The 26,573-nt window shown below is 38.7% G+C and overlaps 1 protein-coding gene and 1 pseudogene across 1 annotated transcript in view; one reads left to right on the forward strand and one right to left on the reverse strand.

Moving 5' to 3' along the window:
* LOC125149303 (uncharacterized) overlaps positions 1-5,773 on the reverse strand; it is a 97,951-nt pseudogene extending 92,178 nt beyond the window's left edge.
* Positions 1-26,573, forward strand: part of DCC (DCC netrin 1 receptor) — a 1,137,854-nt gene that overhangs the window by 180,924 nt on the left and 930,357 nt on the right. The gene's annotated exons all lie outside the window — the stretch shown is intronic.

Consider the following 26,573-nt stretch of genomic DNA (forward strand, 5'->3'; position numbering starts at 1 on the left):
TTACAAATGCTTCTGCTTTCCCTGTATTGAAGGAAACACTCATGAAAGGTGATATCATATCTTAAGAGTAAAACACTACATTTAGAGCAATTTGTGCTTCCCTTTTTTAAGTCTGCAGTAAATGGTATCCACATACTGTATTCATTCTGCTGGAAGATATGAAAACAAACATGGTCATTCTTTAAACAAAGGAATTTTATGTACGGATACATAAAATGATGATTCTTGTGTTACATTAAAAGCATATCGAGGGGTGCCTGGGTGGCGCAGTTGGTTAAGCGTCCGACTTCAGCCAGGTCACGATCTCGCGGTCTGGGAGTTCGAGCCCTGCGTTGGGCTCTGGGCTGATGGCTCAGAGCCTGGAGCCTGTTTCCGATTCTGTGTCTCCCTCTCTCTCTGCCCCTCCCCCGTTCATGCTCTGTCTCTCTCTGTCCCAAAAATTAAAAAAAAAATAAATAAATAAAATAAAATAAAATAAATAATAATAATAAAATTTAAAAAAATAAATAAAAGCATATCGGGGCACCTGGGTGGCTCAGTAGGTTAAGCGTCCGACTTCAGCTCAGGTCATGACTTGTGGTTTGTGGGTTCGAGCCCCGCATCGGGCTCTGTGCTCACAGCTCAGAGCCTGGAGCCTGCTTCAGATTCTGTGTCTCCCTCTCTCTCTGCCCTTCCCATGCTCATGCTCATGCGTGCTCTCTCTCTCTCAATAATAAATAAACATTTAAAAAAAATTAAAAAGCATATCTAGGTATTTCCCTGATAAGCAATTGATTGGGATTGTTTTTATTGGTCATGATTTATGGATGACAAGTTTGAGTAATTATTAAGCTTAATTGCACTTAGATGAGGGATTCTCCCCCCAGTTGTTTATCTTCGGGGCAAAAGTGAAAATAAATGTGTTAGAAAAATGTAGAGTTCAGTGGTTGCTAAATGAGCTTTTTAATGGTTACATATGTAATGATTTAGACCATTAATATGTACATGCTGGAGAAGCTGACCATCTCATCTCAGGCTGCAGAAAATCCCACACAAACCGCTATTTTGCTTTTGTGTAAACACAGTCATTCAAATTCAATCACAAGTGAAGGTTTTCCTGAGGTTAATTTTGGTCTATCTGGGTTGCTGGTAAAAGTATTTTCAAGAAAATGAAATCATTATATTTATTTGGCATGTAGGAGGGCATCAGGTCAAGAGTATCTAAGGCTCTGCCAGTTCTGGAGAAGGAGGGCAACTAGTCCGATCCCCAAGAGCTTTGCCTTATTTCTACAGAATGATTTTCTAGGCAACCTGTTTTAGCTTTAATGTGAAGGGTCAGCAGAGCAGACTGGCATGCTTCCGTGAGTAAAAAATAAAACCACTGCATTTCTAAGCTCTGAAATCTTGTAGTTGCTCCTTATTACAGCTAAAGATGATGTAGAATCTTGTTACCAACATTACGGTAGGCAGCACAAGTGGGTTAAAATTCTCAGATCGGTATGCCAGTGTAATAAACTGATTGTGGGTCAGGCTGTCCTCTTGTGTAGGCAAACATTTCTCTCATTTTTCCTTTATCTCATTAGTTCTTTAATAAATACTGCACAAGCTGTAACATTCTTCTTCAAAACTAAGGCTGGGAGAATTTCTGTAAAATACACATGAAAATAACGAAGTCAGGAGTTTTTACCTTTTATTTGGGTTTAAAAAAAATTTTAGAAAATGTCTGCACCGCTAGTTTTCAAAGAAGAGCAAGTACAGCCGTATTGCCAGTTTTTAGTCTGTTCAGCTGATGTAACAAATCACCATGGACTGAGCAGCTCATACAACAGAAGTTTATTTCTCACACTCCTACAGGCTGGAAGTGTGAGATCAGGGCTCCATCACTGTCCTGTTCTGTTGAAAGCTCTCTTCCGGGTTGCACAGGGCCGACATCTCAGTGTACCCTCCTGTGGTAGAAAGAGGCAAAGGGGCTCTTCCGTTTCTTTTTGTTATAAGAACACTAATCCCATTCCTGAGGGCTCCACACTCATGACCAAATTACCTCCCAAAGCCCCCCCCCCCCCCCGAATAACCCTTAACAATTGGGGTTTAGGATTTCAATATATGAATTTGGAAGGGCAATACGGACATTCAGTCCTTAAGTACAGCTTCAAAAAACCTGGAGCTTATCAGTTGGTTAAAGCTTCTGACTTTGGCTCAGGACACAATCTCACAGCTCATGATTTCAAGCTCCGAAGTGGGCTCTGTGCTGACAGCTGAGAGCCTGGAACCTGCTTCGGATTCTGTGTCTCCCTTTCTCTCTGCCCTTCCCTCCCTCCCACTCTCTCAAAATAAATAAACATTAAAAAAAAAATTCAAACAGACTGGAGTCTGGCTCAGGAACTGGAAATAGGTAACTGGACATAGAACCTTTCAAGTTTCATCAGCCCTAGTGACCTATTCCTACTATAGTTAACTTTTATCTCTGGGCTTTCCCACTTGTGGTTTCTGCTTACTCATAGTCTTTAGCACCTAATGGATTCTACTCTAAGCTATATCTGTGTTTCTGCACAAAATTTCTGATAGAAGATATGGTTGGTATAGTTAGCCACTAGTAACAAGTTTAGGCCAAGCTTTTACCAGTTAGGCTCCTGGTCAGCATACAGATTTGTAACACTTGGCTCACAGGCCTAAAATTTATCCATCAGCTGACAGATGAAAAACCATGCACCTACTGCCATTCTGTACACGAAAGGCTGTGGGCATTCTGAGGCCCAGGTTTTCACTGCAGTGGGTTTTCTCTGCTGTTCATGACGATTAGAAGTGAACCAGTATTCCAGTACTCATCTTTATGTCTGGTTTTCCAACAGAAGAAAATACAAGTTCTCCTAATTTGTATTATTAAATATTCATAAAAATATTTACTATTCAGGATTGGGACTGACCCCTTCAGGTAGGAGGAAGAGCCGTCACATTCCTATTACTGCTAGGATTTAAAAGAGCTGTCTACAGAGTGCCTGGGTGTCTCAGTTAGTTAAGTGTCCAACCTCAGTTCAGGTCATTATCTCATGGTTTGTGGGTTCGAGCCCTGCACCAGGCTCTGCACTGGCAGTGTGGAGCCTGCTTGGGATTCTCTCTCTCTTCCCCTCCCCCACTTACACATGCATGCACACACACACTCTCTCTCTCTCTCTGAAAATAAACTTAAAAATAAATAAATAGAATAGACAGATGTGTTTCCCTACAGCAGAAACACATTGCTGTTTCTTCAAGTCTCTACAGGTTTTGTTAAAAACCATTGGCATCACCTGTTCCTCAGAGTCTCAGACTCTCATCTTGTATAGTCACTCATGCCAATGCTTGCACATGTAAGAATTATTCCTTATCATATACATTCTGCCTATAAGAAGAGGCATCTACCTCTAGCTTCCTTCTTATCTACCAAAGTCACCTTGTGGATGCAACAATGATAATATCTGCTCCAGGCAGACTTCTTGTCCTGTGAATCGGAGAAAGGAACACATCTGCCCTTAGCCTATTTACCTTTCTGGAAAAGAATCAAATGGAAAATTTCAACAAATTTCTAAAACAAACAAACAAAAAACTATAGTAGAAAGCTGTAGTTAAAACTTTGAATGCAACTAAAACCTACTAATATAGTTCAGAGAAATAGGAATATGCTACATATAGTATAGTGTATATCGCATACTGAAAAAAATTAAAAATAATATATTTTAAGGAATTTGCTGTTTACAAATAATTTCATATGATTGCTATGTTTCATTAAGTAGAAAGGTCAAGGATATTATCTGTCTTTGAGGGATGACACGTATTTTACACATACACACTTACACATTTGTGACACCTTTTGGATACGGAGCTGCGCAAGGCTGAGAATAGGTAAGTCCTTTGTACAAGTTCATCAGCAAGAAAAGCAGGAAGGCGAAGTGAAAGATTCCAAGCATTTGAGAAGATCTGTCACTAGGTTTAAGTTTTAATTGTACCACTTTCTAGTCACGTGACTTTGGGGTAGTTACTAAACATTTCTAAGTAAGCCTCAGTTTTGTCAGTTGCAAAATGGGGATTGTCACAGAGTTACAAAAACAGAGAGATTATGCATGTAAAACATAATAGATGGCACCCAGGAAGTGTTCAATAGGTGGAACTAGGACTCTGGGCTTTATGTTTAGTGTTCTTCCTACTCCACCATACTTCAAGAATTAAAAATAGCATTTTGCAGAGAAAAGGAATGAAATTACCAAAACCTAGGAAAAACATATGTCTTGACTGTCTTTGTCCCAGAACATTTACTAAGTGTCGGGAAACATTCAGAGATACGCACTAGTAGGAACTGGAGGAGAAGCCCCGAGACAGGCAGAGATGCGCTCCTTTACTTTCCTGGCAGATGTGGAACGCTGAGGGGAGCACAGGCAGGTACAGCTTCCGGTAACGCCAGTCTAATTTATTTTCATTGGCTTTAGCGACCCTAAAACCGGAAGGCAAAGGCTACAGATAAAAGATCTAGAAAGGTGATGCCGGAAGTGAGAAATGCTGAAATTTCCCAAAGAGAGATTATAAAGAAATAAGGTAAATTGTCCTCTAAATAGCTGCTATTTACTGCACAATTTCCATTAATGTCACTGTCTTTGGGGTGTCCTATATGTTCAAACATCTACTCCAAAGCTGTCACTGCTTATAAACCACCTCCTGTTCTCTGGGCTATTTTGTGAGGAACCCCTTCTCTCCAGGGCTGCCTTCAAACTGATGAGTCAAGCAGTTAGCTAGTGTTTTATCATTCCTACAAACTGCTCTGAGATGTGTGACACATATAAACAATAAAAGATTCCAGGGCTTCTCACTACAAGGATGCCACTTATGCTTGTCTCCAGAAGACACAGAAACTACTAGAAACCTCTGAAAAGCAGTTGAAACATGCTAGTTCTGTTCTACAACATTTGCCCTCCAAAATCATTCAACACTAGCTTTATTTTTTTAAGTTTATTTATTCTGAGAGAGGGGGAGAGAGGAGAGGCAGAGAGAGAGGGAGAGAGAGGGAATCCCAAGCAGGCTCCGCGCTGTGAGCACAAAGCGTGACGTGGAGATAGTGCTCATGAACCGTGAGATCATGATCTGAGCCAAAATCAAGAGTTGGACGCTTGTTGGACTGAACCACCCAGGCACCACTCAACACCAGCTTTAAATACAATACGACAGTCAAAAGATACACCAGTTTGATAAATATTTAAAAGTAAATCCATATATTCATTGCACTATAATTTGGATATGGCATTTGAAAATATCAAACTTATTTCCTTACAGAAGTGTTTCCTGAAAGTAGACTATTGAAATTTTTTTTTCTCTCTCTCTCTCTTTATGGCCGTATTAGCTTAATGAGTTTCCTTTTTTTTTCTTTTTTTCTTTTTTGCTTGAACTCTTCTTGGCTTGTGAAAATTACTCAATAATGCTGCTATATTAAAATATTTCATCTACCTCCCTTGACACCCACATTCCTACCTCCCTTTTATAGTTTCTTCTGCTTCATTGTTACCTATTGTCATCACTTTCTCTGAGGTTTAGTGTCTGTACTAATACCTCCTAAGGTTTTCTGGAATAATCCGTCATGATCCATGTTTTATTCTTGATCTTAAAGAAAGAAAGAAAGAAATTAAATCCCACAAACCAACCCACCATCTTATGCAATTATTACTTTCTGTGAGCCAATCTCATTTCCATAACCACCTCCACTCTTTCACCTTGCGCAGGCAAAAGGTAGAGATTTTGCTGCAGTCTTTCTGACAGTGACGTCGTTACTCATGGCCAGCATCAAGCCTGTGGATAACCTAGTGGTCTTGGTACTTATGCACTATCTGAGGGATTGTGTGCAGAACTTAGTCTAAATTCAAAAGCAAAGCCCATCCTCTGGTTTCTTCTACTCTAGGAGGAAAAGATTTATGCTGACACTTAGGGGAAGAAAGGTCAAAAATTCATACTGGTCAGATGTCTTATGCATGGTGATTAGTAAGAGGATTTCACACCAAAGTTGTATCTGTTAATTCTCTGGAGCATTCCTTAAGGTTTTTGTTTTTCAGAATTGTGGAAGCTGAACAGTTCACAAAGTTTCACCAAGATAGGTTCTAGAACCTGATCCTTTTTTGTAAAGTGTTGTGTAGAGTGAGTTCAAAGTGCAAAATAATATTACCATTAATTTGGATTTGAATGTTTCTGCACAAGGCAAATGGCATTTTTTAAAGGCATATTCTGGGAGTTGGATTTCATGTTCAGGTGCTGCTCCATGGGGAGACAACAGCTGAGAACTGTGCATCGACATTGATTGAAGGGTTTGTGTGTGAGAAGCCCTTCTTTCAAATGAGTAATTCATTGAAGGTTAAAGCAGGGAGTCTCTTGCCCAGTGGGTGGTGGGGGAAAGAGGAGAGTTGTCTGTAAATTATTTTCTATCCTTTTATCTTTTCTGAAGGCCACCTTTCCTAACCTAGAGACAAACTGTCAAGGGTGATGAGATGTAATTCACATAACATAAAACATACACTTTAAAAGTGTGAATTTTTAGTATATTCACAAACCTGGGCAACTATCAACAGCTATTTACTTGCGGACCATTTTCATCACCTCAAAGAGAAATGCCATACTTCCTTTCCCACCCTCTCTCCAGTCCCTATTCCACTAATCTACTTTATGTTTCTATGGATATACCTTCTCTGGACGTTTCATATAAGTAAGATCATATAATATGTGACCTTTAAAATTTTTAATAGGTATTTTTATTGAGATAATTGTGGATTCACATGACATTGTAAACAATAATACACAGAGGTCCTGTGCATTCTTAATGCAATTTCTTCCAATTCTAAAATCCTATGTCAGTGTAGTACAATATCATGACCAGGATACTGATATTGATGCCAGCCACAGATAGTATTCAGATTTACCCAGTTTTACTTAGAATCATTTGTGTGTGAGAAAGCTCATGTCTCTGTATTTAATTCCAAACAGTTTTGTCACACATGAAGGTGTACCAACCACTAAAGTCCAGATGCAGAAAAATTCCATCCCCACAGGAATCCTTGTACTCTCATGTTGAATGCCCCCTCACCATTGTGACCACTAATCTGTTCTCCATTTCTGAAGTTTTGTCATTTCAAAAATGTTATATAAATAGAATAAAACAGTATTTAAGCTTTTGGGATTGAACTTTTTGACTTAGCATGATTCCCTGGAGACCATCCAGGTTGTGGCATATATCCATAGCCCATTCCTTTTTCATTGCTGAGTTATATTCCATTACATGTTAACCATTTATCTGCTGAAGGACAGCTGAACTGTTTCAAGTTTTTAGCCATTATAAATAAAGCTGCTATGAACATTGTTGTATAGGCTTTTGCTAAATTTTCATTGTTCTGGGATAAATGTATAAGAGTACAGTTTCTGAGTACAATATGGAAATTGCATGTAAGTTTATAAGAAATTGCCAAACTCTTTTCCACAGTGGCTGTATATCCTGTTACATTCTCATTGGCAATGTATGAGCAGTACAATTTCTCTGCATCCTCACTAGCATTTGGTGCTATCATTATTTTTTTTTTTTATTTTAGCCACTTTGATAGGTATGTAATGAAGATGTAGCTTCTGTGACTCACTTAATTCACTTAGCACAGTGGTTCATCTGTATTGTAGCATGTATCAGTACTTTATTTTTTTGTATTGCCAAATTAAGTTCTATTGTATGGATATACCACCTTTTGTTTATCAATTCATGACCTAATGGAAGATATTTAACAGTAAGAAAAATTATTTCTTAAAAAAGGTTTCATATTAAAATGCTATTTAAAATATAGCTTCAGTTTTTAAAATCACCAGGCACTGTATTAGATGCTTCCTATGTATTCTCTCACATAACTTTCATAACAACCATATAGTCATTATGGACAAACTGGAAACTCACATATTAAATCAAGCTATGGAAAAAGAAAATAAATCTATCAGGAAGACTTACTTGACTTGGCTAAATCAATTTTGAAAACAAAATTTTAATATCTCCCATTAGATTAATTCACATACTTGGCCTACTTGGCCTCATGCGGAATCTGTGTTTGCCAGACCTGACTTACTTTCTAAGTCATCTTACAGATAAAGAGATTAAGGTTCATTCACTCACTGCACAAATATTTGTTGAGAGCCTGACATGCATTGGACTTGTAATAGATGCTGTGATTCAGAAAGGCTAATTAACTTAGAAGAGGTCACAAATTTAGTAAAAGCGATGATTGAGTACTACATTGCATATTGAGAGTAAAATTTCATCTTTAATGCTTATTTTCTCCAAATCCTAATTAAAGCAATCCAGGGAAATGTTTCCAACTTAAGGTACTTCATTTGTGATCTTTAATGTTTCTTACATAAGTGAAGTATTAGTATTATTTTGAAAACATAATTTCTACTCAACTTGTCAAATGTATCATATTATTTTACTTTGTTGGCCAAAGAATCCAATAGCCAAGCTCCCTGACATACTGGCTCCCCATTGTAAGCTTTGTCCAGCCTCATTATGGATAGCCGGAATACAGATATTGAGTACAATACATCATTAAGTCTACTAATAAACTTGAGTTGCTCCTTTACTACTTTTCTCCATCCCCCACCGTCAATGAGTAATTTATCTCAGGCAGCAATATGCATAAGTTACCTTTGAAAAGAAGGGACATGCCATTATCAGTCACTGCATGGATGAGTTAGAGCCAGCTCTGTCATGGGAGAGAGCAGATGATTACAATCAATAATCAATCAAAGAACTAGTGACAGTAATTATACATCACCTTCTGTGGAAGCTTCACTCAAAGCTTAATATTGCAAGATCCAATTTCTGGATCTCTTAGGTGCTTTGCTGTTATCCTGAACCTGCTCCTGACAGAGCAACCCTGGAATGTAGAACACCTCTACTTGGGCTCTCTCCCTTTGGAGAAGGAAGAAACAGTGGAGCAGAACTGAATGTGAGAGATGAACATAGCAGTTCTAGGCCTTGTCTGATTCCTTATTACTCACCCTATTTTCTGTACAGCTGAGGCCGTATGGGGTGTATCATTGCAATCCAGTCTCTTGTTAAGCTGACACATTTGTGAAACTTGGTGGCAGAAATTTTATAACTAGATGTTAAAATCATGTCCATTAAAATATGCTGTCCAATAAAAAGCACGGTCTCTATAAAACCAGAATTGATTTGAGAAGATTGTCTGGGAGGTTTATTGGGCATTGAATGCGTATTAAAAACACTAAAATAATTCTTTAATTGGAAACAATATAAAAAATGCAAATGCCTTTCTATTTGAAATGAAAGAAATATATTCTGAGGAAATTGGTGTGTGCTGATTTTCCAAATTCATTCAACAAACATTTCCTGAGCCCCCCTCAGGGCTATGTTGCACAAGGACAACATAGATCTGTGTCTTTCAGGACCAAACTATTGGGCGTAGGGTGGAAAAGTAGGTGCCTGATGATACGGTGCAAAGTGCTGGGGGTTGTAAGAGTTTGTGCAACATGCTTTGGGTCACAGAAGCAGATGTATAAGGGCCTGGGGGAATGTGGACTCCTTAAAGAAAAGGGACTTTTAAATTGGAAAAGGAAAAAAAAAGTGGGGAGATATCATTTCAAACACAAGATCATTCAGGCACTAAGGTAGAACAGGAGAACAAAAGAGCAAGGCCTTTTCAAGCCAGGGTGTAAAGGTCTGTTGTCATACACTCTGGGTCTGGAGTTCTTTCTTGTCCAAAAAGAAAGCAGGATGCAGGATTAAAATGTGAGAGATGGCTAATGTCCCGGAGAAGACAAGAGCCCTGAGTAAGGGTCCTTGCTCCATTTTTTTATTAGGCTTACAAACCTGGTGGTGGGCATGTACAAAGAGACAATTAAATAATGAACATTAACTCATGGGCATGAGGGAAAGGGGGTTTTGAAGATATGCAGGGTTGGGGGTTTGGGTTAATAAAAACCAAAATCCTGGCAGTAGGAAGGTTGTTTACAGGAGACTTGAAGCACCACCTCTATTTAAACTAGTTTAGGGGACAAGAAAGACAGAGCCTGCTACCTCAGGGTCAACAAGGCATCTTTCTTTTGCTAATTAGCTCCACTCTGGGCAACTTTACCCTGCAGCTGTCTATAGCCCTATATACCTGTTTACCTAATTTAGTCCTTCCTTCCTGTGAAAGCAACTTTCTGCTATAGTACTAAGTTGGGGTGTTTCCCTGCCCAGAATACCTAATCTTGTTTGCTTCCTATATCTTTGTCCTATACTGGGGACTTTGCCCCACCTTATCTGTACTTATTTAACTAATCTTGTTTACCCAAACTTGAGTGTGAACATCCTATGGCTAATTCTTTATGCCTTGTTAACCCATTGGTGCAAGCTCAGGGAATTCCTAAGCTTATTCCCCAGTCTGTATGGTTGAGAAATAGAGGAAGGGGCAGGGGATTTTGCTGGGAAGAATGGTACATGGAAATAGGAAATGGAGAGAAGATAGATGCTGTCAACAATAGGGTACAGGAAGCCTATGCTGTTCTAACATACGGTTATTGGATTTGATACGAGTTTGTTGGAACTAGAATGTCAAAGGGGAAGAAAGTAAATGGACCAACATGGAATTTCAAGAAACTCTTTCACAGTAAGAATGGAGAAAAGACGGAAATAGGAAGCTGGGGTCAGACGGGCTAAGTAGTAGGCTGTTTCTTCCTTAGGTATTTTACTCAGTGTAACTTTTTAACTTCCTCCAAAAAGGACATCCTAGAGATGTGGGCTTCCCCACAGGGTCCTCTCTTACAGATCTAAGGAGTATTTTTTAAATTGGGAGCAGGACAGTTTTATCAATGTAAGAATTTTTAGTAAGGCTCACATATCAATCATATTAAAAGTTGAATGTTCCTTGGTGACAGGTGGCCTCCATTCCGCATCTGGGACAGGGCTCCCAATCTTAAAGACGAGTCAAAAGTGACAGTGTTTGATTTAACCACTTTGTCTAAATGTTACTGAAAAATGAGTTTGGAAATATACCGAATTCCACCTATTCCCCTAGGACACGTCCTATTGTATCAAGTTGGAATGCCTTTTTTCTTTTATTACTGATTTTGCTTCTATTTGAAGGGTTATTTCAACATTTTGTAAAAGAGACTTAATTCACAAGAAAACTCCTAGATATTTTACAGAGAAGTTTGGAACTTTTAAAACAATCTCTCCTTTAAAGTGCTGCATTGCTGACAATCAGACCCTCTCAGAGAACCAGGTTTGATTATTATTTCTTCATGTAAGGTTTAGCCTCAGTGCAGTGCCTTCCTGATTTTAATCATCCTTAAGGAGATAGATGCTGTCAATACTAGGGTGCAAGAAGCCTATGCTGTTCTAGCATACAGTTATTGGATTTTATTCTTTTTTTACTGGAGAGTTTAATCAGGAACTCTGATTTTTCTTCATCGGAGTTTCTCCCCAGGTCCTTGTCTTACAGGGGAAAACAATCTCCAGTCTAGAGGACAAACACCACTGGAAACAATAAGTTGCTGTGCCTTTGCTTCAGGGAATATATAAATAAATACAGTAATCAGTAAATAAATAGACAAAGTAATATTTAAAATCTTCCTTATGATATTTTTAGACTTGGGTTGCAAAACATAAACAAGAAACTGTCGGGTAGAATTTTGAAATTATTAGCTTTCATAGGTTCTAAAATTAGGCTGTTATGGGGTGGGTTTTGGAAATTAGCTTTTTCAAAATGATGTTTCCCATTCAGTGTTGGAAAGTAAACACAGCTACTGTTGAGGCTGCTGCCTGGAGGCAAATACATAGTTAGCTGAAATCTTCCAGGATATAAATATCTCCTAGGGTTTCTACTTGGAGACTTAAAATTACAGTCTGAGAAGGCAACTACAGTCTACTGCACATATACATTTTTGGACCCCTTGTAGCCATCTCATATCCCCAAGTATTACATGTCTGGAGAGAAAGAAAGAAAGAAAGAAAGAAAGAAAGAAAGAAAGAAAGAAAAAGAAAATAATATAAAGAGAAAAAATGCATATTATTAGAGAATAACACTTGGCTTTTCACTGTCTGCTAATGTACAATGTTGATTTTTACCCTTGAGAAACTCCAATTACATCGCATGCTAGCCGTCCAAAACTGGTCAGTGATCTCCCCATGTTTGTGCCTCACTCTGATCACCTGACAATCTCATTTCACATCTCTGATGAAGTACAATTCTTATCCATGAGCACTAGATTATCCTGACTTTGTCCATCCCTGAGAATTACCCCCCCCTTTTTTTTACTTTCTAAAAACCCACATCTTGTACTTTTCTTCAGGCTCTTGCTATGGCCACCTGACTGGGCTTATATCCTCGATTCAGTCTGTCCATGAATCATTGCCAGTAGGCTCTTCCTAAAACAGAGCTAAACGTTTCATTCCAGCAGCCAAACAACCATTGGATTTGGCAGTGCTTCCTCCATCCCCAGTGTGTCATCAGACCCCCACAACCGTATAGCAACCTACGTGTCAAGTGTACCCTCCTCTCCTGCTCACCTCCACCTGCCATCACACTACATAGGGCCCGACATGTGGTCACTTTTGAACTTCCTGCTGCCTTTCTGCCTTGTTCACACTGTGGTGTCAACTCAAACTCTCTCTTTTCATTTTTTACACTTTTCAAAGGCTGTCTGTTGTGATATCCTCTTCTCTCCCCTAACACTGCTCTTCTTTACTTTTACTTTTTTGAAGCTTATCACATATTACTTTTGTAATTAAAAAAAATGCACATGCAAATATATACAACTTTACCAACACCTGTCAAATCTTTCCTGATGTTGCCTGTTCAAACTGAATTTCTTCCTTTTCTATTCTGTCTATATTTGTCTCCATTTTTTTTAATTCCATAATAAATCCTGCCTTGTATTTTGGTTGGTTTTATCTCCTTCCATCCCTCCATACCTCAGACCCAGAAACAGCTTCATGATACTTACTGACTCTTCTCATCTTTGTATTTCTAGTATTCCTTTCAAAAGGCCAGCTCATGGGGCTTTGCTAGACTCATAACTCCCCAGAGAGCTGCTTGCCTTACTGTAGTATCCTATTTGTCTTAATATAATTCCCTCTCTAGTAGTTTCTTGTAAACAAGTCTTTTCTCTTAACCTAGTTTATAAACTCCTTCATAACAGTGGCTATCTGTTCTTTTTTTTTCCTCAGATCAGAGTAGGGTTTTAATAAAGTGTGTTAAATCAATGAATGAATGAATGAATGAATGAATGATGTAGGGTGGGTGGCATGGCCTCAGTGCTAAGGTTGGCTGACCTGGGGTTAACAGACATATGTGTAAAAAAAAAAATAAAATTAGTGTCTTGTTCTTTCCAGCTACAAAGGAGCCTGATTTTAGCAAGTATACGTTAATCAGCAATTTGGGTTTAGATATTGGAATGTATACTGGTGTTGGGATGTCCTCAACTCTTGTCTCTGATTCAGTATAAGTTTTGAGTTCCTTCTTTAATGCAAGATTTTTTGTGAGGCTTAATGTATACTGTAATCACCTTGGAACCATAGAGAGACATTTTAAGATTAATGAATCCCTGGGCAGAGTTCTGAGTTCTTGAATGAAACAGTCTCTGCAAAGGCCTAAGAGAATTGCAAGGTAAACCTATTTAAAAAAAACTCCAAAAACCTTGATTTCAAAGTTCAGTTATATTTAGGTAAAGACCAGTGGGAAATCTTGGTAATTCTAGTCTAACTGGAATTCTAGAAGCTGTATTCACTTTTTTTCTGGTTATATGATGTGATGTTCAGTGGAATTATCTTAATGTAAGTGGAATGATTCCTGTGTCACAGTTCTGTTTTGTTTGTTTTTTAAATGTACACATTAGGAAGATACTATCCCTATATTTTAAAGCTATATCATTCCATTTTGCTTGGCATTATTACTTTGCTTTTTAAAGATCCTCCAATTTGAGTGGCAACAAGGAATTTGGTCTTCAGTATGATTTCTGTTCTTTTTCTGAAGAAAGGAGTTACTTACAATTGGGTCTAATTAATTTTGTTCTGTTAGTAAAGGGAAATAGGTAGCCTTGGGACCTGAAACATAGAATTACATTGCCGTGAGTTGGTAATGAAAGATTTACAGAATATTGAAAGGAAATCCTTTATCTTAGGGAGGAAGTTTAGGAGTTCATTATTTATGGAAGGGTACCTTCCTTACTGTAACATTACCCTTCTCATGGCAGGGATATTTTCATGTTTAATTGCTGTCTTCTTTCAAGGCCTAGGGTATGGCCTTGTTCAATGGAATTGAATTTATAATGGTAGCAGAATCAATTCTAGAATGTAAAATAACCCACAAAATAAATGTACATAATAAGAATTTGGACATAGGGTAAAGAGAAAGTGGAAACTACGATTCCCTGCTATCTTACCAGGGTAAGAAGGTAGATATGCGTTTAGCAATAATGGAACAGTATCAAGCAAAGCACAATTAAATCCTTGGGGGAAACTGTGTACTATTGTGTCATGGAGACCTTTATGGCCGAAGCAGAGCTTGCCTCAAAATGGGAAGGAAGTATAGAATATGAATTAGCAGAGTGGAAGAGGAAAATCATTCCAGAAAGGAGAAAGCTGTAAGTGTAGATACAGGGCTACATGGGAAGATTAGAGAGAAGGCCATCTTAACTGGGAATATAGGTTCAGTTCAAGAAGCAGTAAATGGTGAATTTCTCTGGAAACTATACGTACCTATAAGTAGGGAGCTTGAATGCTTATAATGGATAGGCTTGATCTGATATGAGCAATGATTCATCTTTCTAGGCTTTCCAGTCTTTAAATGTGTGTGATTAGAGGTGAATTTCTCATTTATGTTATACTTTGGAAATTATCTGGGACACAGTAGAGTCATTTTCTTCCATAGACAATATGATAACACTGTTTGTGAGAAAGCAGTCAGGATTGAAGTGTGTGTGTGTGTGTGTGTGTGTGTGTGTGTGTGCACGCATAAGTCAGAGTAGGGGGGGTGAGCTGACATTTGACTAGAGAACTAGAGAGCTTATGAATATTCTGGGGGGTGGAGGGAGAGAGTCCTCATCCAAATCCCAGTGATTTTGACTTGGGGACTGAAGTAAACAGAAAGAGAAAAATAAAGATGGGAAAAAGAAGAAAGAATAGTTCTGAAGTTTGGATAACTTTTCACCTACTTGAAGATCATAGAGATGAGTTTATCTTGTAGAGGGGAGGTTTGACTCTCAGTGTTTTCAAGCACAGACCATGGGGAGCAGAGGCAAGAAGGGGTGGGGGGGACACCGCAAGACAAGGTATCAGTACCTTCTCATTGGTATGAATCAGTGCCACACATCCGTCCACTATCAGTTTCCTCATGCACAGAATGAGGCCTTTTGAACTAATCCTCCAAGGACCCTGCCAGCGCTATAAATTCTAAAAATTGAATTGCTTTATTAGATTAAACACGCTGTTCTGATTTCATCCTTTGTTTTAGATGTGTTTGTCTCATTTCCACAATGAAATTATGATGGGATTCAGAAAACTCTGGTTGAACTGAATTGGTTGCTCTGCTAATGTTTCCCATGCTTTTGGTAAGAACACAGTTGTTCAAAAGATGACTGGTGATGGGAAAAGAGGCATCTACTTTCTCACGCAAAAGAATAAGATACAGACAGGCACACTCAAAGTTGAGTTTCAGGGCTTCCAAAAACTTATGGCCACAGTGTTCTTAAAATAGAACTCTAGAGTGATTTGTGGGAGATGGGGAAGTTTGTGTCTTTGTGCTGTTGACTTCAGAGTCCATTTAGGCTTGTTAAACTTCTTTTGCAATCCTGTATATGCCATCTACCATTTTGCAACAAAACAAAACAAAACAAAACAACACCATTCTTTGTTATATTACATTTTTAGCCTATCACCTCTTTCCCCTTTCTCAGAGGTTGAGAGATTGAAAGGAGAGACTGAAAGAAAGAGAATACAAGAAATGCTGATGGGTACAAAATGAAGAAAAACATTAGAATAAAAGTTTAAGCAGGAGACAACTTAAACCCTCATCTTGTGTATATCTAAAAATATCATCTGACCGTGGTAATTTATTCATTCACATGAAAGCTCTGCTCTGTAATTTATTATTCACCATTTGATTAGCTTCTTATTAAAGTTGCATTATCACTTATAGAAAACTAAACTAGTATCATAATTCTGTTATCAATCAGGGTGTCTCTGTGGAGATTTTAGTCAGATTTTTGTCTCGTTATGAGGGAAATTTTGGTGCTTTAATGCGTGTGTGTGTTTGCGTGTATGTATATATATTACATTGATTATCTGTCATAAGTTTGGAACCAAGTTTTCATGTTCCCTGAAAAATCTTGCCCTTTCATTGCTTGTGTTTTGTAAGCTGCTGGCTGTCCTGTCTTATGGCTAAGACCTGCAAGGACAATTAAAGTTTGCTTTCCTACGAATAAGATGTTTATCAAGAGACAAAGCCAATGGTGAATATATTGAGCAGAGGTCCTTGAGAATCAGCAAAAAATTTAGAGTTAGTGTTTTCTCCTAGAAAGGAACTGGGTAACAGAAGGTTATAAGTATCAATGCACTCTTGAGCAGGTTGCCCCTAACACTATCCGTGTCTTATTGTCCCTAACCCCATTCCAAAGGCTTTGTCTCATTTGGGCCACATAGTCACCCAGTGAGCCAAGTAGAGCAAATGACATCGTCTCTACTTTATGGATGAGAATATGGTGGCTCATTGTCTTTATGAGACTTTCTCAGATAACATGGTGCATAAGGGAGCCAAAGGAGAAACAGATCTTAATATTTCTAGTACAGTGTTCTTCCTGCCACTCTTGCCACCTCACTCATAATTTCTCCTTGTTCAGTAACCATATGGTCTTCTCCTTCTGCTCTATCAGGCAAGAGCAAATGAGCTCAGAACTGTGAAAGCAATTTTAATTATATCTTCTCGTTGCCCTCAACACTGTTGATGATTGTCTTTAGTGCCAATAATAACAATAACGACGATCCTTGGTTAAATTAAAATCTTTAACCTCCACTTTCTACAATGGATAGAGATAGCTTTATAATCCTGAGAAGAAAAAAAATAGAATTCTACTCTCACACCCTCTGTGTTCTAACTCTGTTACCTTTGGAAAGTCATTTTGATTTTTGAGTGCCTATTTGTAGAACTGGAAAATGATAGGACATGAATAGATGAGCACAAGGATCATTTCTAACCTCAGTATTTAATAAGGTTTGGACCTGAGTTTTGCTATTTTGGGGGCAGCATGGGAGACTTTCTTTGGCCTGAAGCCTTTCTGAGTAGCCAGAACAAGCCCCTTCATCCTTGATATTCTTGGCAAATGCTCTCAGTGGCTCTCATATTCATGTAACCTGGATATACTCCACTTTTTTTTTTAATAAGCAAAGCTCTGACTATTGAATCCAGATCTTCTGGGAAGCTCTGAATATAGCACCTAGGTATGAGGAGACTAATTAAACCTTTTGCTTCTAAAAAGAGATATGTATCTTTTATCATTATAGAGCTGCATTTTATAGTATTATATTACCCTACTACTTTAAACAAAGATATACTAGGACCTATATTGTAGTAGTTCCTAAAGTAAAAATGTAATGGGGGTGCCTGGGTGGCTCAGTTGGTTAAGTGTCCGACTTCGGCTCAGGTCATAATCTCGCAGTTTGAGAGTTCAAGCCCCACATCAGGCTCTGTGCTGACAGCTCAGAGCCTGGAGCCTGCTTCAGATTCTGTGTCTCCCTCTCTCTCTGTTCCTCCCCTGCTCTCACTCTGTCTCTGTCTCACTCTCTCAAAAATAAATATTTAAAAAAATTGTTAAGTAAAAATGTAATGAAATGTATAGTTTTTACTATAGAATAATTTAACTCTCATCTTCAGTGCTGCCTCTGAATTTAAAAAAAAAACCTTTAAAAATGTTTGTTAATAGCATTCACTCAAAAGTATTGAAAGAATAAATAAGTTTAAGTGTTTAACAACATTTAGAATGCATGATAAATGCCTATTTTAAGCTTTGAATACATTTGAAAATTGAATTAAATGCCAGCAGAAAAATTTTAAATTAAACCACAGAACCAGTCTCTGACCATAAATATGGAGAATCAAGTGTGCTTTGATGCCACTGATGTTGCAGGATTTCCGTTTAAAAAATACTACTGAATGTTCTAATGGATTGAGGGGGCAAGAGGTTACATCTTGGAACCCTAATCTAAAAGAGCAAAGAAAATGAAGAGCATCCTGGAAGAGGATTTATGATAGAATAGGAGGATGAGTTGAAGGTGTTGTGAATGTTTATCCTAGAGAAGTAATGGGGAGACATGATAAATACCACTGAATGTTTGTAGTTGGGCCAGAGAGTATTGGTCTCAACTCGTCCTGTAGCTCTGTGAATGTCAACCTAGGGTTTAAGAAATTGAAAAGGGACAGATTTCACCTTAACATAAGAAGTAATAGTTTACTGGTCAGGTCAGAAGCGTGGCTCCCTGGGGAAGCTGAGTTCCTGACTGTCTTCCTGGCAGTGGGGCACCTGTTTCCTATCTGGGAGCCAGTTTATGCAATGACTGCAAAGTTCAGTCTTCATTAGTGAGTTTAAAACTGTTTTGGTCATGTGTCCCTCTCAAAATTAGATGGACACCAGGAACCTTTTATCAAGGAAAAATCATCAAAGATTCGGAGGGCGGCAACAGTCCATGACTACTCTTCAAGACATAAACATCCGTGGACCTGTGATTGACAAACCTGACCACAGTTATAGTTTCCCATATTTTTTAGGAAGACCCTCCTGCTTCAGGGGGCTGGGGAGACAGGGAAGTAGGAAATGGACAGACATGCTTGTATCTTTCCTTCCTAAAGGAGGCCTCCTGGATGTGAACTGAAGTTACCTGTTTCCCTTGTTTATTTTGCCAAGTCATTATTTTTCTCTCTCAACTGTTCGAGGATTCTCTTGCTGTCACTGGCTCTCCCTGAAGTTCTCACCTTGTCATGCTGGGAGAAGAGCACCTGGTGATAACTAAATTGAAGCACTGAATGTTTTGACACCAGCGAAGGAACAAGCAGGTCATTTGGTCTATTTTTAATGTCTCCATTGGCATTTCCTTCCAGCTTTTTCTTGTGGCACCTCAAGACGCTCTTCCCTTGCTGCCTGCTCCCTGTTGTGATAAATACTCATGATCACACAGGTCACATCTTGTATCAAGAACAATTGACTCAGCATGCTGGGTCTTTGGTTCACTCCCCAGGTCTTGCTCACCTCTGCTCTTCTATGCACATCAAGGTTTCAGAAACAGTCAACAGAAAGAAAACTTGCGGGGGTTTAGTCCCCTTTGCAATAAGTTTATGGTGTACCTGGCATATACATGGGTATATTTTCACTCTTTTAAAAAAGAACCTCTTCTCATGGATTGACTGAACATTTTCTGAAAAACTTAAGATCTTGGCAACAGGTAACAGGTTTCTTTTTCTCCTGAGTTATAACCATTATAATCACCCATTAAACCTAATGAAGGTTAGGTTATGGAGAATGATACTGTGCTCTATTATACCTTTTCAATTGCCACTTCAGCTCAGGTTTGAGACAGAACAATTAAGAACTGTTTTAAGAACGCTTAGCAGTTCAGAGGTGTGTGATAAGTGAAGAAGAAACGGGAAAAAAAAAATTCTAAGAAACCGACAGCACATCCAATCTACAGGGAAGATAAGAGGCTCAATTAGACTGTGGAAGCAAGGGCCTCTTTCATCCAGTCATTTTTTATAGCTTGTGGAGAAGTAACTTTTTGGGATTTAGCTTATCAGAGTCTGTGAGAAATCGAGTCAGAGTTGGAAGCTGCTCCCTCGGGATTGCAGGGAATCAGCGACCTGAGGGCAATTCCTGAAATTGCCCTTGAAAGATTCGGAATGCCTTCTAGAGTCGGTAGCACTTAAGCAGAGGTACTGAAGGGAACAGGGGCTGGGGCTTTGTACTGCCCTGCTATTACCCTAGTGGGTAGTGGTTACCCAGAGGCTGGCAAATAGGTGCATTTGCTTTGTCACTTTCACATGTATGAGGCGATAATAGTGTGACTTTTCTGTTGAGATACTGTTGACAGAACATATTAGTTTCAGGTGTACAACTTAATGATTTGTTGTGAAATGGTCACTGCAATAAGACTTGAATTGACATCTATCACCAATTCATAGTTACAGTTTCTTTTTCTTGCGATAAGAACTTTTAAAACCTACCCTTAGCAGCTTTCAAATATACAATATAGTATTATCAACTACAGTCACCATGCTGTGCATTATGTCCCTGTAGCTCACTTATTTTATAACTGGAAGTTTGTACCTTTTGACCACATCACTCTTTTGGCCCCAACCTACCCCTTGCCTCTGGCAACCATCAGTCTATTCTCTCTACCTATGGGCTCATTTTGTCTGTTTGTTTCACACTCCATGTATATGTGAGATCATGTGGTATTTGTCTTTCTCTACATCGCTTATTTCACTTAGTATAACCTCAAGGTCTATCCATGTTGTTTCAGACAGCAGGACTTCCTTCTTTTTTTGGCTGAATAATATTCCCTCCCTCCTCTCTCTCCCTCCCTTCTTCTCTCTCTCCCTCCTTCCCTTAATCCCTCCTTCTCTCTTTGCCTTTCCCCCCCTCCCCCTTTCCTCCCCGCTCCTCACATTTCTTTATTCATCCATGGACACTTAAGTTCTTTTCATGTCGTGGCTGTTGTAAACACTGTTGCAATGGATGTGGGAGTGCGGATATCTTTTCAGGTTAGTGTTTTAATTTCCTTTGAATCAATGCATTGGAGTGGAAATGTGGGAATATGTGCCAGTCTGTTTTAGTGTGGCTTTTTAAAATGGTAGAACCTCAAGCCACTTCAGTTTCTTCATAGGTGATCTCCTAGTACTTTTGTTATGGGATAAACCAGGTTAAAGGCTCATTATCATCATTAGAAGATTGGTCCATTGGAAAATGTTTAGTGACTCTTGAAGAAAATAGTTCCCTGGTACCTGCATAATGGTACCAAATTACATATACACAGGGTTTAGGAGATTACCACAAGTTATTACAATAAGGATAATATTTGGAGAAGGGGATTTTTCTACATAGTTCCATAAGAAGATTATTAACGTCTTGGAACCATGGGTCAGTGGGCAGTGAACTGCCATGTGCTCTCTACAAATGAGTGTTGAATTCAGGAGCAGAATATAGTAACAGTTTGTTTTACTTAAACTTCTTTACTCATTTGCATAGCTTCTGATTTCAGTGGCCACCTATAACAAAATTTTTCCAATTTTTTATTATGTTAGATGCCATCAGGAATAAAGAAATTAAATAGGGGCTCCTGGGTGGCTCAGCTGGTTAGTGTCTGACTTTGGCTCAGGTCATGATTTCACAGTCTGTGGGTTAGAGCCCCGCGTCTGGCTCTGTGCTGACAGCTCAGAGCCTGGAGCCTGCTAAGGATTCTGTGTCTTCCTCTTTCTCTGCCCCTCCCATGCTTGCACTTTGTCTCTGTCTCTCAGTAATGGATAAACATTAAAAAAAGAAAGAAAGAAAGAAAGAAAGAAAGAAAGAAAGAAAGAAAGAAAGAAAGAAAGAAAGAAAGAAAATACATTCACCTCATGACTGTCACTTAAGTGACTTCTTTAGAATGTCTGTATGTAAAATCCTATATTAGGTCCTATGAAGGGTTACTAAGAAAGCAAAACTAAATGATTCCCACCTTCACAGGCTTGCATTGGAGTTGCAGTGGGGGTGGGGTCTTCCTGAATGCATACACAGGAAATGCCATTAGGAATCTACAACACTCTAAATGAATACAAATAAGATCATGTCAAAAGGGATATAGCAGATCCATAGTTAAAGCAAAAGATAGGAAGGGAGTTAGCATCTGTGGGGTTTTCTAGATCTGGAATTTATAGATGAAAACTCTATAGATTGGCAGAGAAGAGACATCCAAGTTATGATAGTATAAAGAAGTACAGATAAATGCTGTATTTATGGGGAGCAGCAAATACTGGGTTGGCCACAGCCAGTGAAGTAGACATTCCTGTTGTTCTTAGACAATACCTGCATTCCTGTGATAGCCCTTGTTTGTGGCAAGCTATCAGATCCGAATGGTGCCCACTACTCCATGTTGGGAACAGGATGGTAAAATGTTGGCACTAGACAGAGTGTAGAAGTCATCTGGGCCTTGTCTCTCACTTTGCAAATAGAGAAATTGAGTCCCAGAGAAGATAAGTGACTTATTCTTGTTAATGAACACCAACAACAAACAAACAAGAGATCCTGTAAGTTGTAAAGCTGAGGTCAGGATCCAAGTATCTTGAGACTTTATGTGGAGCTCTTTCTACATTGTTATTATTCTATTTTTCAACTGAGATTTGAGCTGTTGGTTGGCCAATTCTTATGTTCTGTGAACCTATAAAGCAGATGGAAACTGCATGCAGCTTAGGGAAAGAAAGCCAAAGAAAAATTGCTTCTACCAAATTGCTCGCAACGGATCCAATTTAGAAGTTTGCCAGAATATGGGCAGGTAATAGAGATACGCTCCTAGCTCAGTTGGACCTTCCAGGTCAGTGAAGTGAAAAGAGCGCTGTGTGTGGGGTCAGATGATTTGGTTTGAGATACTAACTAGGTTGCCTTGTGTGAGCCATTTGGTTACTCTAAAGTTTCTTATCAATAAAATAATTAGATAAACATAGAATCCCTGTGAAATAATAATTATAAAACACCATTTATTTATGCAGAAGTGGTTATTATTTTGAGTTCTTAACATCTAACTGCTGTCACATACCGGTTTTTTGTTTTTTTTTGTTTTTTTTTTCAGTCCTTTCTTGGCCAGATCAGTGAGCTGCCTTAGCACTGGCACTGGTGCTTAACCATGTAGCAATATATTTTATTGAGGCTTTTTTATTCTTGATTTTGTAAGTGAAGATGTTACTGCCCTGCTTTGTCTACAGAATTATTGCCAATTGGGAAGAGCAGAAAAAGAAGATGTTCAGAGATTGCTGCTAGACACATAATAATTTTTAGCCACATTACTACATTCCCTTATTTGTGCGTACCTGCATTCAACAACTATTTAGTGAGTGTATGTGTATGTATGTGTATATATACTCATACACTCATACACACATACACTTATACGTATGTATGTACATACACACGTATATACATATATTAGGAACTTTGGGAGATACAAATAAAAGATAAATTCTGCCCTCAATGTATTTATAGTCAAAGTGAACAAATGTAGTTTTATAAATAATTGTATATGCCATAAGATAACTCGTTTAGTTTTTTGGAAGATCAATGAAGGAATTCTTACTCGTGGTTTGAAGCTTCAGAATGCTTCATAGGGAAAAATGGATATTTACAAGCTCCACTGAACATAATGGGGTATAGACTTGTGGGGAAAAAAAAGCAGGACATTTTAAGGTGAAGGAACAGCATGAGCAAAGACGTGAAGTCAGAAATGTTGAAAAGCTTGTGGGGAACCATGGATTAGTTCTCCCAAGACAATAGTTTGCAAAAAACTTTGGGAAAAGGTCCAGAGACTAAATATTATAGTCTGTGTGGGTTATACCATCTCTGACACAACTGCCGAACTCTGCCATATAGTACAAAAGCAATAATAGACTGTCTATAAATGAATACGTGTGGCTATGTTCTGATGATAAGACTTTATTTACAGAAACGAGCAGTAGACTGGTTTTGGCCCTCAGACTGCAGTTTGCTGATCCCTGGACTCAGATATGGAGAAAGGGAACAGAAAGAGTAGGCTGGAAAGGGAAACTGGGTCAGAATATCTAAAGCATTCTACCACCTACCCTAATTTCAACATCCTATTGTTAGCATTGTTGTTTCTTTCCTTTATAGAGAGTTTTACTCAAAATTTTAACTTGTTGCCCCTTTTAAACATAAGAATTGCTGTTCCCAAGATTATACGGGCAATACTTTTTAACCCATCCTTAATATAGGACATTATGCTAGGTAACATTTGAGAGGTAACTTGACCCAGGGGCTTTAATGTAAATAATTAGTATGTGCTTCCTCCAAATATATTAATGTTAGGGTAACCAACTGCCCTGGTTTGCCAAAAAATGAGGTGTTTGCTGGGACACAGGGCTTTCAGTGCTAGAACCAGGGCACTGCTGGGAAAACCAGGGGGGCTTGGTTGGTCATCCTAATTAGGAAACCTTAGCATCGCAAGTGGGAAGCAAGTGCCAACATCAGTTCTAGACTGGTTATATGTCCTTTGAGAGGGGGAGAATTGCTAATTTGGCAATTGTTTCACAGAAGTAACTTCTGCAAAGAAAGAGCAGGTGTGCTATATAAAGCAGCCTTGGGTTCCAAAATAGTGGGATGCAATGCATCTTTTAGAATCCCCAGCCTGGTCCTGCAAGCCTTGGAAGATACTGAGGTATAGCCTTGCGTAGCATTTCAGCAAAGAATTGTACATTTCAGCAAAGAAAATATGGGCATTTAAATTATGTAGAAATTTCACATTTATTGATATGACATAAATAATTTGATCAACATGTATCCAAGAAGTCTCTTGTTCTATATGATTACTTATATCTATGGGATGATGCAAAAATTACATGTTTAATATTCAGCTTCCAGAAAATTTTAGGAAACATTTCTCATTGATTTATTTAGATCTAGAAATCTTTATATTGAATTCTTACTAGTCATATTTCCTTTTTCTTTAGAGGAAATCCTTGTCGCGGTGCTAAAACTTGTGATTAGGGGAAGATGTTAACCATAATACAGTCTTAAGTGATGGAAACTGACCTAGTATTTGATGCTCCCAATTGGATTTTGGAGAGCATATGGGTGTGCGCGTGCATGTGTGTGCACACGTACTTATACATGAATTCAAGCCATGTTATATACCATAAACTCCAGCACTCCGTGTCTCATCCCTGATATGACAAATGGAGTCACGCTTGTGCACACTGGAGATAGAAGAAATTCTAGCTTTGATGTGTTTTATTTAAATAATCTTTTCTCCCCATTTTCAGCCAGCTTCTTCTGTCAAGAGCAGAAGTTTCTATCTTGTACACTACCTTTTGGCCCCCTGTCTGGGTACTTATCTCTTAAGCACAGTACAGTGTTGCTGATGGTAACTATTCCTCCTGCATCCTTGTACTTGAACTGCTTGTCTAAGGATCTGGTGAAAGATGTTCTTCTAACTAGTTCTTTACCCAGGGAACCAATGTATTTTTCTGCTTATCCCCATTGCCTCATTCCTTCTATTCCTCCTAAGATGAGTAATAGAAAAAGGAGAGTAGTAAGGTAAATGACAGTGGTCTGGGACACTCATTTTAATGCTAATTTCACCTTTGTGTAGTAGTGTCTTCTGTTTTATCAAACATATGGTTAACTAAGAGTTGCATCTCTTACCATGCATAGTATTACCTGATACATTAAATATATATTGTGGCCTTCATGGCTGACAATTAATTTATACTTTTGTCTGTTCCAGGCACTACATTCATCTCTTTACATAGATTATCTCATGTAGTCTTTTTTTTTTCTCTCTCATGTAGTCTTCATAACAACCCCACATATTATGTGGGTTCCCATAGATGAAAAACTGAGATACGGGAAGCTTAAATAACCTATCAAGGTCATTTACCATGAAAAGTCAGAGCCAGAACTTTAAGTCAGGCAAGTTATTTCATGCTTCTAACTCTCTATACTATATGGTCTCCCATTTTAATTAATTAATGTATTTATTTATTTATTTTATGTTTGTTTATTTTTGAGAGAGAAACAGAGCATGAACAGGGAAGGGGCAGAGAGAGAGAGAGGGAGACACAGAATCAGAAGCAGGCTCCAGGCTCCCAGCTGTCAGCCTCACTGACCAGGAGATCACGACCTGAGCTGAAGTCAGATGCTTAACTGACTGAGCCACCAGGCACACCCCTATTTTAATTTTATAAAAGTTTACATATTTAATTTGAGAGAGAGAGTGTACTTGCAATGCAAGCAGGGGAGGGGCAGAGACAGATGGAGAAAGAGACAGAGAGGGGGAGAGAGAGAGAGAGAGAGAGAGAGAGAGAGAGAGAGAGAGAGAATCCCAAGGAGGCTCCTTGCTGTCAACACAGAGCCCCACTCAGGGCTGTATCTCACGCCCATGAGATCATGACCAGAGCGGAAATCAAGAGTCAGACACTTAACTGACTGAGTTACCCAGGGACCCCTGTAGGCTCCCATTTTATGTATGTATGTATGTATTTATGTTTATTTATTTATTTTTGAGAGAGACAGAGAGAGAGACAGAGCATGAGCAGGGAAGGGGCAGAGAGAGAGGGAGACACAGAATCCGAAGCAGGCTCCAGGCTCTGAGCTGTCAGCACAGAGCTTGATGCAGGGCTCAAACCCACAAACCATGAGATCATAACCTGAACTGAAGTCGGATGCTTAATTGACAGAGCCATCCAAGTACTCCTGTAGTCTCCCTTTTAAATGAAATTACTCAGATCTTTGATCATTCAGATTCCTCAGAGCCCTAGAGTCATTGTCATGGCCATCAGTTCTCACCATTCCATCTGCAGAAGAGATTA

Source organism: Prionailurus viverrinus, chromosome D3 (assembly GCF_022837055.1).
Source record: "Prionailurus viverrinus isolate Anna chromosome D3, UM_Priviv_1.0, whole genome shotgun sequence".
Lineage (NCBI taxonomy): Eukaryota > Metazoa > Chordata > Mammalia > Carnivora > Felidae > Prionailurus > Prionailurus viverrinus.